Raw genomic sequence first — 12,908 nt, forward strand, 5'->3', positions numbered from 1 at the left:
GCTGCTGTGAACACAGTTGTGTAAATACTTAAAGACCTTGCTTTCAGTTCTTTGGGGTATATACCCATAAGCAGAATTACTGGACCATACGGTAATTCTATTTTTGATATTCTGAGGAATATGTTTTTTCTCAGACTGCTTCTAAGATTTTTTTTTTCCCTTTGGGTTTCAGAAGTTTGATAGTGTATCTGAATTGTGGATTGTTTGGGGGGGTTATTTTTGTTTTTGGAGCTTTGGGTTTTTTGTGTGTTTTTTTGGTTGTTTCGTTTTGCTTTGTTTTGCTGCATTTATCCTACTTGGGATTTGAGTTCCTTGAATCTATAGTTGTATGTCTTTCACCAAGTTTGAGAAGCCTTCAGCTATTATTCTTCAAATATATATGTATTTTTCTGCACCAGTCTCAATCCTCCCTTGGGACTCTAATGATGTGAATGTTAGACCCATACTTCCTCAGGTTCTGTTTTATTTTTTCACTTTTTCTCCTTTCTGTTCTTCAGATTAAGAACTTTCTTTTTGTCTGTCTTTAAGTCCATTGACTCCTTTTCTGTCATCTCCATTCTACACTAAGCCCACACAGTGAATTTTTTTTTTAAGTTTATTCAATTTTGAGAGAGCATGAGTGGGGGAGGGGCAAAGGGAGGGGAACAGAGGATATCCAAAGCAAGCCCTGCACTGACAACAGTGAGCCTAATGCGAGGCTTGAACCCACAAACTGGGAGATCATGACCTGAGCTGAAGTCAGACAACCAACCAACTGAGCCACCCAGGCATCCCAAGCCCGTATAGTGAATTTTTTTTAAAGTTTATTTATTTATTTATTAGTGAGAGAGAGGGAGAGACAGCGCATGAGTGGGGGAGAGGCAAAGATAGAGAATCCCATCAGGTTCTGCTTGATCAGCACAGATCCCGATGCGGGGCTTGAACTCACAAACCGTGAGATCATGACCTGAGCCGAAATCAGGAGTCAGACGTTTAATGGACTGAGCCACCCAGGTGCCCATGAATTTGTACTTCAGGTATTGCAGGCTTTGGTCCTAATATTTCCATTTGATTTTTTTTTTTTTTTTGTGGCTCCTGTTTCTCTCCTGAGTTTTCCCTTCATTTCAAGTGTGTTTACTTTTACCTCATGAAGCATAGCTGTAATACCTGTTTTACATTTTTGTCTGGCATTTTTAACATCTGTCTCATCTTGGGGTTGACATCTTTCAATTGGCTTTCCTCATAAAAATTGACCACCTTTTCCTACATCTTTGAATGTTGAGTAATTTTGGACTGTATCCTGGACATTTTGAACGTTATATGTGAGAGTCTTGGTCTTACTAAAATCCCCTAGAGCAAGGGTCAGCAAACTATGGCCTGTGGGCCAAATCCAACCCTCTTCCTCTTTTTATAAATAAAGTTTTATTGAAACACAGCAATACTTATTCATTACCTCTTGTTTTTGGCTTCTTTGACACTCCAGTAGCAGAGTTGAGTAGTTGTGATAGACTGTATGGCCCACAAAGCTTAAAAATATTTTACTTGCTGGTCTTTTATGGAGAAAGTTTGCTGATCTCTGCTCTAGAAAGCACTGACTTCATTTTGCTTTGTTTTAGTAGGCAACCCAGTTAGGTTTTTTTTTTTTTTAACCACTTTATTGACAAATGATTGACATACAAAAAACTATACATATTTAATGTGCACAACTTGGTAAGTTTAAGATGTGGCTGTTTTTTTGTTTTTGTTTTTGTTTTTTAATTTACATCCAAGTTAGCATATAGTGCAACAATGATTTCAGGAGTAGATTCTTTAATGCTTCTTACCCATGTAGCCCATCCCCCCTCCCACAACCCCTCCAGCAACCCTCTGTTTGTTCTCCATATTTAAGAGTCTCTTATGTTTTGTCCCCCTCCCTGTTTTTATATTATTTTTGCTTTTCTTCTGTCGATGGACATTTGGGCTCTTTCGTACTTTGCCTATTGTTGACAGTACTGCTATAAACATTGGGGTACATGTGCCCCTTCAAAACAGCATCCCTGTATCCTTTGGATAAATACCTAGTAGTGCAATTGCTGGGTCATAGGGTAGTTCTATTTTTAATTTTTTGAGGAACCTCCATACTGTTTTCAGAATGGCTGCACCGGTTTGCATTCCCACCAGCAGTGTGAAAGAGACTCTCTTTCTCCGTACCCTCACCAACATCTGTTGTTACCTGAGTTGTTAATGTTAGCCATTCTGACAGGTGAGAGGTGGTATCTCATTGTGGTTTTTATTTGTATTTCCCTGATGATGAGTGATGTTGAGCATTTCTTCATGTGTCGGTTGGCCATCTGGATGTCTTCTTTGGAGAAGTGCCTATTCATGTCTTTTGCCCATTTCTTCACTGGATTATTTGTTTTGGGGGTGTTAAGTTTGATAAGTTCTTTATAGATTTTGGATACTAACCTTTAATCTGATGTGTCATTTGCAAATATCTTCTCTTTGCATCGGTTGCCCTTTAGTTTTGCTGATTGTTTCCTTCACTGTGCAGAGCTTTTTATTTTGATGAGGTCCCAATAGTTCATTTTTGCTTTTGTTTCCCTTGCCTCTGGAGACACGTTGAGTAAGAAGTTGCTGCGGCCAACATCAAGGAGGTTTTTGCCTGCTTTCTCCTCAAGGATTTTGATGACTTCCTGTCTTACATTTAGGTCTTTCATCCATTTTGAGTTTATTTTTGTGTATGGTGTAAGAAAGTGGCCCAGGTTCATTTTTCTGCATGTCACTGTCCAGTTTTCCCAGGACCACTTGCTGAAGAGACTGTCTCTATTCCATTGGATATTCTTTCCTGCTTTGTCAAAGATTAGTTGGCCATACATTTGTGGGTCCATTTCTGGGTTCTCTATTCTGTTCCATTGATCTCAATGTCTGTTTTTGTGCCAGTACCATACTGTCTTGATGATTACAGCTTTGTGATACAGCTTGAATTCCGGGCAACCCAGTTAGGTTTAAATGGCAAGTTCTCTCTCATCTTCTGAGGGCCATTGTTCTAGTGTCATTTCAGTTTTTCAGAGGCTTTGCTATGCTACTTTGGGTTTGTTTTCACCATGCAAATCTTGTGCCAGTTCATACACAGAATTGGGATCCCCTCTCTAGCTGGCTTCTTTCTGGGATTCCCCCTTGTACTCTTTGGTTCCCTGGTGCTCTGTTTCCTAGTCAGCCGGAATGATAGTGTTTCTCTTGAATTTTCTGCTGCCCACACTAGTGCCACCACTGCTGCACGATTTAGTCCTGCCCTTGTGACAGGTCCAGAAGAGAAAAAATTAATTATAGTTCCCCCCACACTCTCTGGCTCGCAGAGACCCTTTAACCAAGTCATCGGGTCAGGGAGATGTGGTTTGTGACATAAGAAATATATATTTGGTCTCTTCCCCCAGTCCCTGACACAGAGCTCCTAAAACCCTTGGAATTGCCTGAGTGATAGAAGCGTCTTTTGTTCACCTTATATTTTGAAGTGACTCATGGTGAGCTCCTGGATAACTTCAAAATGGGTGGCTGGTCATCAGAAAGATCAAGCCATGATTGTAAGCTTGGAACTTTCAGCCCATCCTCATCCTTTGGGGAAGGGAGAGGGGCTGGAGATTGAGTTATTAATCAGTTATGGCTACGTGATGAAACCTGCTTTAAAAACCCTTACCAAAGAGGTTCACAGAGCTTCTGGGCTGGTGAACACATCCATGTGCTAGGAAGAGTGATGCATCCCGACTCCACAGGGACAGAAACACCTGTGCTCAGGACCCTTCCAGACCTCACCTTGTGTACTTTATCTGGCTGTTCCTTTGTGATAGACCAGTAAGTGTAAGTAAGGACTTCTCTGAGTTCTGTGAGCCATTGTAGCAAATTATCAAACCTGAGGAAGGGGTTATGGGAACCCCCTAATTTGTAGCCACTTGGAAAAGACACAAGTGACAACCTGGGGCATATGACTGGCATCTGAAGTAGGGGCAGTCTTTTGGGATGGAGCCCATAACCTGTGGGGTCTGTGCTAGCTCCAGGTAGTGTCAGAATTGAATTGTAGGACATCCTGTTGCCATCCAGAGAGCTGGAGAATTGGTTGATGTGGGGGAAAAAAAAAACCCCACACATATGGTGTCAAAAGTGTGAATAGAGTAGAAGAAACAAGAGTTGTTTTCTTTTGGGTTTCTCTCATTTTTTTTGCCAGTGCTACTGGGAAGCCACTTAACTGGGACCTAATCTCAAGTCAAAGCTGTGAGAGTAAAGATGGAAAAAAAAAACTTTTTTTTAATGTTTATTTTTAAGAGAGAGGGAAACAGAGCATGAGGGGGGAGGGGCAGAGAGAGAGGGAGACACAGAATCCCAAGCAGGCTGCAAGCTCCAAGCTGTCAGCACAGAGCCCAACGTGGGGCCTGAACTCACGAACCATGAGATCATGACCTGAGCCGAAGTCAGTAGCTTAACCTACTGAGCCCCCAGGCGCCCCAAGATGGAAAATTTTTTAGAAACTCACCCCCTACAGATAGCTTCTTCAAGCTTTGACTCCCTCCCTAATTTCCCTGCTTGTTTACTTCACAGAGTTCTCAGTGTTAGTTTGTCCAGAATTTTTAGTCATAATAAGCAGCAGAGAGAGACTGCAGTGGGCTTACTCCTTCTTGTCTGGCACCAGAAATCCTCCAACCGTCTTTGACCACAACCTACAGTAAAAAACACACTTTACATTGAGCCCAGGACACAGACACACACACACACAAATATGAACAACAGACATTTCACAACAGTACATACTGTTTCTATACATGGTGGCCTGTGACCTGTTTTATTCCATTTTTTTTTTTTTTAATGCTAGGGGTGCCTTGTGGCTTAGTTGATTAAGCGTCCAACTCTGGCTCAGGTCATGATGTCACAGTTTGTGAGTTTGAGCCCTGCATCAGGCTCTGTGCTGATAGCTTAGAGCCTGGAGCCTGCTTTGGATTCTGTGTCTCCCTCTCTCTCTGCCTCTCTCTCTCTCTCTCTCTTTCTCTCTCAAAAATGAATAAACATGGGGGCGCCTGGGTGACTCAGTCAGTTGAGCATCAGACTTGGACTCAGGTCATGATCTCGGGGTTCTTGGGTTCAAGCCCCACATCGGGCTCTGTGCTGACAGCTTGGAGCCTGAAGCCTGCTTTGGATTCTGTGTGTGTGTGTGTGTGTGTGTGTGTGTGTGTGTCTGTCCCTCTCCCACATACGTCTGTCTCTCAAAAATAAATAAATGTTAAAAAATTTTTTTAAAAATGAATAAACCAACAAAAATTTTTTAATGCTGGTTAAGACTCATTACTGAGTGTTAACTTGAGTTTGAAAAACACAACTCTGCGTGTTATTACTGAAATGGAAGAAATAAACCTGCTGCTGGCTAAAATAAGCACATTTCCACAAGTCCTGAATAATAAATGCCACAGCTGATAATGCAGTGAATTTGTTAAGTCGAAAAAGTGTGATGAGAATTGCATTATAACCTTGGATTATAGAACTCAAGGTTCTCCATGTGAGAAACATTGCCACTCTCCCCCCCCCCCCTTTCCCCAACCCTAGACAAAGGTGAGTTGAATTAGGGATTTTTGCTTTTTGGGTTTTTCTGTAGTCCAAATATAGCCAACTCAGAGTGATAGGATTCAGTTGTAAGTCACCCCAAGCCTATTTTATATTAGCTACCTAATCCCATGTATTACTTGCAAAATAAACAGCCTGAAGCCAACTCTGTCAGAAGAAGAAAACGAGGTAGTAATTATTGATACCTGATTTCTGCTGCCTCTTTCCCTCCCTCTTATCTACCTCCTCTTTTCCTCTCTCCCTCTCCCCTTCAGTAAAATCAGATGGGTAATAAATATTTGAAATGGATACTGATCCTTGGCAAGTTAAAGGATGCTTAAAGAAACAGCCAGAGCCGCAACCAGAAAGGAATGTGGTGGTTTCCCACAGCACTACTTTCAAGAACCTCTAAAACATCCACCTTAATTCCTGATCACAATACCTCCAGAATACCGTAAACTCGATGAGTCATTATAAGCACTTCCAAAATATAATAAACTTGATTAAAGGTATCAGAAATATCTTACAAACCCTATACTTAAAACCCTGTTTACATAAAATAGCAGTTAATACACAAGCTGTCCAAAGCAGATAGTGCCTTTTTCCTTCCTCACCTACTTCTGGTTTTCTAAAACATTCCCTTTCAAAAATAAGAGACATATTTCCCTGATTCCTTCAGCACAGAGTCTTACATTTGGGGGTGGGCAGAGAAGAAATAGTAGAATAAATGAGTAAAAGAAAAGGTAGAGTGAATGAGACTGTGGAGCCATTAACCCTACCTCCCCATCACATGCACACGCGCATGCACACACACACACACACACACACACACTAAGGCTGGATCACTCCATCTGGGATTTTACCTCCCCTCAGTCACTCTGAATTCCTCCAAGTCTAGAGAACCCATCTGTGTAATCACGGCCCACCCCACCCCCAGGATGACTAAATGTAGCAGTCTATTGAAAAGTTGGCCTGTGATCTCAGGATTAGAGAGACTGAAGGAGAAACACAGGACTTTGCTTGAGATGCTATATCAAGACCCTTTTCTTCTCTGCTCAATCTTTTGAAATCATAATAAAAAAGTTCCACTTCACCTTTATTGAACCTCACACAGGGGAACCACGCTTTAAATCAACCGGCAGAGCTGTGCCCCCAAAATGGACAACGCTTGCTCACATTGGGAACTATTTGCTTTAGACGTTTAAAAAAAACAAAACACAAAACCATCTTGCTTGGAGATGGGTAATAAAAGTCTAAAACTGATTCAAGGGACTTCTAACTTTATAATAAGCCAATTTAAAGAGGGGGACACATTTTTTTCCATGTCTCTTAGACAAGAAAACATAGAGAAGGCACAGGGAGATAGACTTTATACCTATAGGAGGTGGCTTCTGCAGAAGCTGAAGCTCCATTCTTCTATAATAGTAGCTAACAATTATAGGGTACTTACTCGGTACCAAGCAAAACTATCTTATAGGAATTCACCAGATTAATCCTCATAACAATCCTATAAGTTGAGTGTTATCCTTATCATCACCCTTGTCTTATAAATAGGGAAATGGAGGCTTGAAGAAGTCAAATAACTTGCCTGAGGTCTCATATCTAATAAGCAGCTGAGCCAGGATTAGAACTTGGGCAACTTGGCTCCAACCTCCACACATCTCACTGTCATGCCACAATAGCATCTAATTTCCCACCAAATTAAGGGCTGACCTTTCACAAAATCCACAGAGGGGCCAAAATGTGATCATGATACTCCATCCTTCTATTCCACCTCTATTCCAGGGAGATAAAAAGCAAGGAGATGGGAGAGAAGAAGAGGAAGAGAAAGCTTTGTTAGGATCATCATTTCAATTCATAAACTTGAATTCTAAAGTCTGCCAGAGTCAGCTAGCTGCCCATCAGAATTCATGTTCCTCTTTCCACGGTGTAGAATAGTTTCTGTGAACTGGCTGATCAACCAGGGATTACATTTCCCAACATTTCTTAGGTCTAAGTAGGATCATGTGACCAATTCTCTTCAATAAAATATGAGCAGAGAGAATGTAACTTTGGGGACAAGACAGTTAAGAAGCAGGTGTGCCTTCTTCATTCTGTCTTTCCCCTGTGTTGCTTTGTAGATACAGAACACTCCAAGCTCTGGGAAATAGAGAAGCCACAGGATGAAAGAGATCTGAGTTCCTGAATGATTTTTTAAAAAAATTTTTAATGTTTATTTTTGAGAAAGAGAGAGAGCACAAGCAGGGGAGGGACAGAGAGAGAGGGAGACGCAGAATCTGAAACAGGCTCCAGGGTCCGAGCTGTCAGCACAGAGCCCGATGTGGGTCTTGAACTCATGAACCACGAGATCATGACCTGAGCCGAAGTTGGACACTTAGCTGACTGAACCACCTAGGCGCCCCATCCTGAATGATTTAGTGACAGGCTGTCCATAAACCAGGAACACTGCACTGAACGCTTACGTGAGTAAGAAATAACTTCTATTGTACTAAACCACTGAAACTCAGGGTTTGTATGTTACAGTTGCTAGTATTACCCTGATATATAAACAGATAACTAATGACTGGCCAGCAGCACCCCCCTCCCACCTTTCCTGTTCTAGTTCTGTATTGCTGTATAACAAACCACCCCAAAACTAAGTGATTTAACGCAACCATCGTGTTATGCTCACAGACTCTGGGGCAGGAACTCAGGTGTGGTACAACAGGGATGACAATTCAGGAGTCACTATTCCATGAGGTCTGGGGCCTCAGCTGGAAAGACTCAAAGGCTAGGGTTGATTCACCGTTGGGGGCTGGTGTCATCTAGGGGTGCCTTAATACCCATGTGTAGCAGTTGATGCTGGTTATCAGCTGGGACCTCAATTGGAGCTATTGGCCAGAACATCGGCACATGGCCTCTTCGTGTGTTTGTTCTCACCACTTCCTTTTGGTGACTGGGTTCCAAGAGCATCCCAAAAAAGGTCATGTGGAAACTGTATTATCTTTTATGGCATAACATCATTTCTGCTGGTGTCACATGCCCACCTAGATTCCAGGGGAGGAAATATTGATGCCATCTCCCAAGTTAGGAGTGTCGATGTCATATTGTTAAGAGTATGTGGGATGGGAGATCTTATAATCATCTTGGAAAACAGTCTGCCCCACTTCCTTTCCATATTTTTAAAATATTTTTTAATGCTTGTGTTTTGAGAGAGAGGGACAGAGCGTGAGCAGGAGATGGGCAGAGTGAGGGAGGGAGACACAGAATCCAAAGCAGGATCCAGGCTCTGGGCTGTCAGCACAGACCGATGCGGGGCTCAAACTCACAAGCTGTGAGATCATGACCTGATCTGAAGTCGGACGCTTAACCGACTGAGCCACCCAGGTACCCCTCCTTTCCGTTATTTCTTTCCTCCCTTTTCCTTCCTTCTTCTTGCCTTGTGCTTCCTCCTCTTCTTGTTTTCCTTTCTTACTTCCCAAGCCTCTCCACTATCAACTCTTTCTAACACTCCTCAGCTCAGTGTGATTCACCAAAATTGAGCGTATGTAATGAGACAAGTGTCAGATCCACGGATACAGATAACACCCTAGTTCCTTTTCTGCATCCTGCTCTTTCTTTCCTCTCCATTATTCCCTCCTGAGATGGGTATAATGCAAGTCTTCTCAACCTTATCACTATTGGCATGTTGGACTGGATGATGCTTGTTGTGGGACTGTCCTGTGATTTGTAGGATGTTTTGCAGCATCCCTGGCTTCTACTCACCGTATGCCAGTAACACCCCTGCCCCGGTCATGACAATAAGAAGTGCTCCCAGATATTGTTAAATGTCCTCTGGGGGGCAAAATTGCCCCCAGTTGAGATTCACTGTTATAAGGGAATAAACAGGGGAGGTAGAGTTAATAAAATCCCCAAATCTTAGAAGGCAGTATCTCCAAACCATTTTGACCATGCATTCTTAGCAGCAAAAGAAGGTCTGAGCAAAAAGCCCAATATATGTGTATTTATTTATTTGTATAAAGTCTGTATCCTCTATGTTGTCTTTTTATGTGAATATAGAATATTCACAAAAATGAACTTTTTTTTTAAAGGATGGGATAATAACCTAGACATCCTAACATATTCTTCCCACAAGCAAATGGGTCATCTTGTGTACTCCCTGGGGGACCATTCCACCTTAGAGATCACTGCTAGACCGTAAGGTGTTCAGCCTTTGGGGTAGATAAGTCCAAGCTCGAGCCATGGCTTCAGTTCCCAGCACTGCCATTTACTAGTTGAGTTGCATTTATTTAGTCAATTAAAATTTCAGGAATACAACTGAAAACCAGACATGACTCTCAAGAAGTTCACGGATGGGGCGCCTGGGTGGCTCAGTCGGTTAGGCGTCCGACTTCGGCTCAGGTCATGATCTCGCGGTCTGTGAGTTTGAGCCCCGCGTCGGGCTCTGTGCTGACAGCTCAGAGCTTGGAGCCTGCTTTGGATTCTGTGTCTTCCTCTCTCTCTGACCCTCCCCTGTTCATGCTCTGTCTCTCTCTGTCTCAAAAATAAATCAATGTTAAAAAAAAAAAGAAGTTCATGGTGAGAAGACCTTGGGCAACCTAGTAGTCTCAGGTTTCTCATAGGTAAGTGGAACTACGTTGTAGGATGGTGATGAGGATTAAGTAAGATAATATGTGAAAAGCATCTAATACTCATAAGTGGTACCTACTAATTCATTGCCGGGCTGTTTACGATAACGAAAGACTAGAAAGAGGCAAACTGTGTATCATTCAAGGACTGGTGGAAGAAGCAATGGTACATCTGTACAATGGAGTGATCCACGGCCATAAAGGGGAAGAAGGAATATAGGTCCATACTGCTATGGAGTGATCTCCAGGATATGTTGTTAAATAAAACAAACAAGGTACAGGGGTGGAGGAGGGCCAAATAGGTGAGCACAGGAGACTTTTTAGGGTGATGAAACTATTCTCTATGATACTATAAAACATGACACTATGCATGTGCCAAAAACTCATGGAACTTTACATTATGAAAGTGAACCTTAATGTATATGAATTTTATTTTGTTTTTTAAATGTGTTTATCTTTGAGAGAGAGAGAGCATGAGTGAGGGAGGGGCGGGGAGGGGGGGACAGAGGATCTGAAGCGGGCTCTGCACTGACAGCAGGGAGCCAGATGTGGGGCTCAGACTCACAAACCGTGAGATCATGACCTGAGCCAAAGCTGGAAGCTCAACTGACTGAGCCACCAGGGCACCCTCGATGTATATGAATTTTAAAAGATCATTGTGGGAGGTCAGGGGATCCCAGATAGAATTCAGACTGTGACAAAAGAATCTAACTAGGAAACAACCTCTTTGAAGGGGGTGGGGAATAGGGTGCTGACCTAAGTAACTTTGGAAATGAGTGAAGTCTTTAAGACTAAAAGCTAAAGACTTGTTCATGGGTCGTGTACTCTAGTTAATAGAGTGTTTCCCAAGGGTGTATTGGTTAGCAATTCTGGAAACACTATACATGTATACAGGAAATGACATGCTTAATGGAAATTAAGTAAATGGATGGCATTTTTGGAGTGGAAGGTTGCAGATAAACAAGGGTGGGGGATGACTAGAATGATCTAGGTGCCAGGTGGTAATGCATTAGAGTTGTAAGACATCAGTATGCACACCTTTAACTTACAGATGGAGATATATGTATTACTACATATATACATAAATGCATGTAACATAATATGAATAAATGCATACATATATAGTAAACATCCATAGATATGTGGATATAGAGGAGTTAGTATTCATACAAATATTTACTTCCCTGTCAGCTGAGACAAACTAGAAGTGATAACATTCCAATGGCAACAAGCACACCTAGTGTCCAGATCTTGGTTTATAGCACCATTTCCCAATAAAAGGAAGCAGGCCTCCTTGGAGAAATGGCCGATTCTAGGTCTAGAGCATCTTGCGCTGGAGAGTAAGGATGTGCTCAATCAAAATAAAACACAGTGATGGAAGTATGTCAAAGGGACAATGTAGCCAAAGTAGGAACAATCTGAGTAACAAAATAAATAAAGTGGTATTGGATTATAACACAAAGTATAAAATAAACATCCATGGGTCCATACCAATATGAATAAATGATTCAATAAATAAATGGGGGAGAAGAGGCAAATCTCCCATGCAGAATTATAAGCAATTTATGTAGGTACCCTGCTCTTCAGGAAGTAGAACATAAATCCCCACTCCTTTTTATTTTAAATATTTATTTATTTTTTATTTTAAAAAATTTAATGTTTATTTATTTTTGTGAGAGAGAGAAAGAGAGAAAGTGTGTGCGTGCGTGAGTGAGCAGGGGAGGGGCAGAGACCGAGGGAGACACAGAATCCAAAGCAGGCTCCAGGTTCTGAGCTGTCAGCACAGAGCCCTACGTGGGGCTGGAACTCATGAACTGTGAGATCATGATCTGAGCTGAAGTCAGACGCTTAACAGACTGAACCACTCAGGAGCCCCATTTATTTATTTTTGAGACAGAGACAGAGAGAGAGAGAGAGAGAGAGAGAGAGAGAGAGAGAGTGAGGGAGGGAGGGAGGGAGAGAACAAGTGGAGGAGGGGCAGAGAAAGAGAAACACAGATTCTAAAGCAGGCTCCAGGCTCCGAGCTGTCAGCACAGAGCCTGATGCAGGGCTTGAACCCACAAACTGTGAGATCAAGACCTGAGCTGAAGAAGCTGGATGCTTAACTGACTGGGCCACCCACTCCTTAGTGTGGGCTGTGTGTAGTGACTTCCAAAAAGCACAGTATTAGAAGAGGGGAGAGACAGTAACTTTACAGAAGAGAAACCTGACAAACATTCTCTCAGCCAGATGATCATGATTAACACCTATAGTGATAATTCCTGTTGATAGCATGCACCCCCAGTATGATGTGATGAGAATGACATTTAACCTCTGTCGTCTTCTTCCCTAAACCTATATCCTCAGTCTAGGCTTCTCATGCCAGACAAACAAACACCAGACAAATCTCAATTGAGGGACATTCTACAAAACACCTGGCCAGGTAAGTCTCAAAAACTGTCAAGGTCATCAAAAACAAAGTAAGTCTGAGAAACTGTCACAGCCAAGAAGAGCTTAAGGAGACATGCCAACTAAATGTCAGGATGGCCTCTAGATGCGCTTGCTGTCCCTGGGACAGAATGCTAAGCTGGAATGGAGGCACCAACAGACATGGAGTCCAGAGCCTAGGGGAGCATCTGCACGAGTGCAGTTGTGGCTCCCACCAATTTTCCTGGCCCTCTGTGACCTCACAGGCCAAACATGCTCGACAATGCCACCCAGATAAAACTCCACGCTGGGTTTGCAACCATGGTTAGAAAATTAGGTCCTGGAAACGGAACT

This window comes from Prionailurus viverrinus, chromosome B2 (assembly GCF_022837055.1).
Source record: "Prionailurus viverrinus isolate Anna chromosome B2, UM_Priviv_1.0, whole genome shotgun sequence".
In the NCBI taxonomy this organism is placed as follows: Eukaryota; Metazoa; Chordata; class Mammalia; order Carnivora; family Felidae; genus Prionailurus; species Prionailurus viverrinus.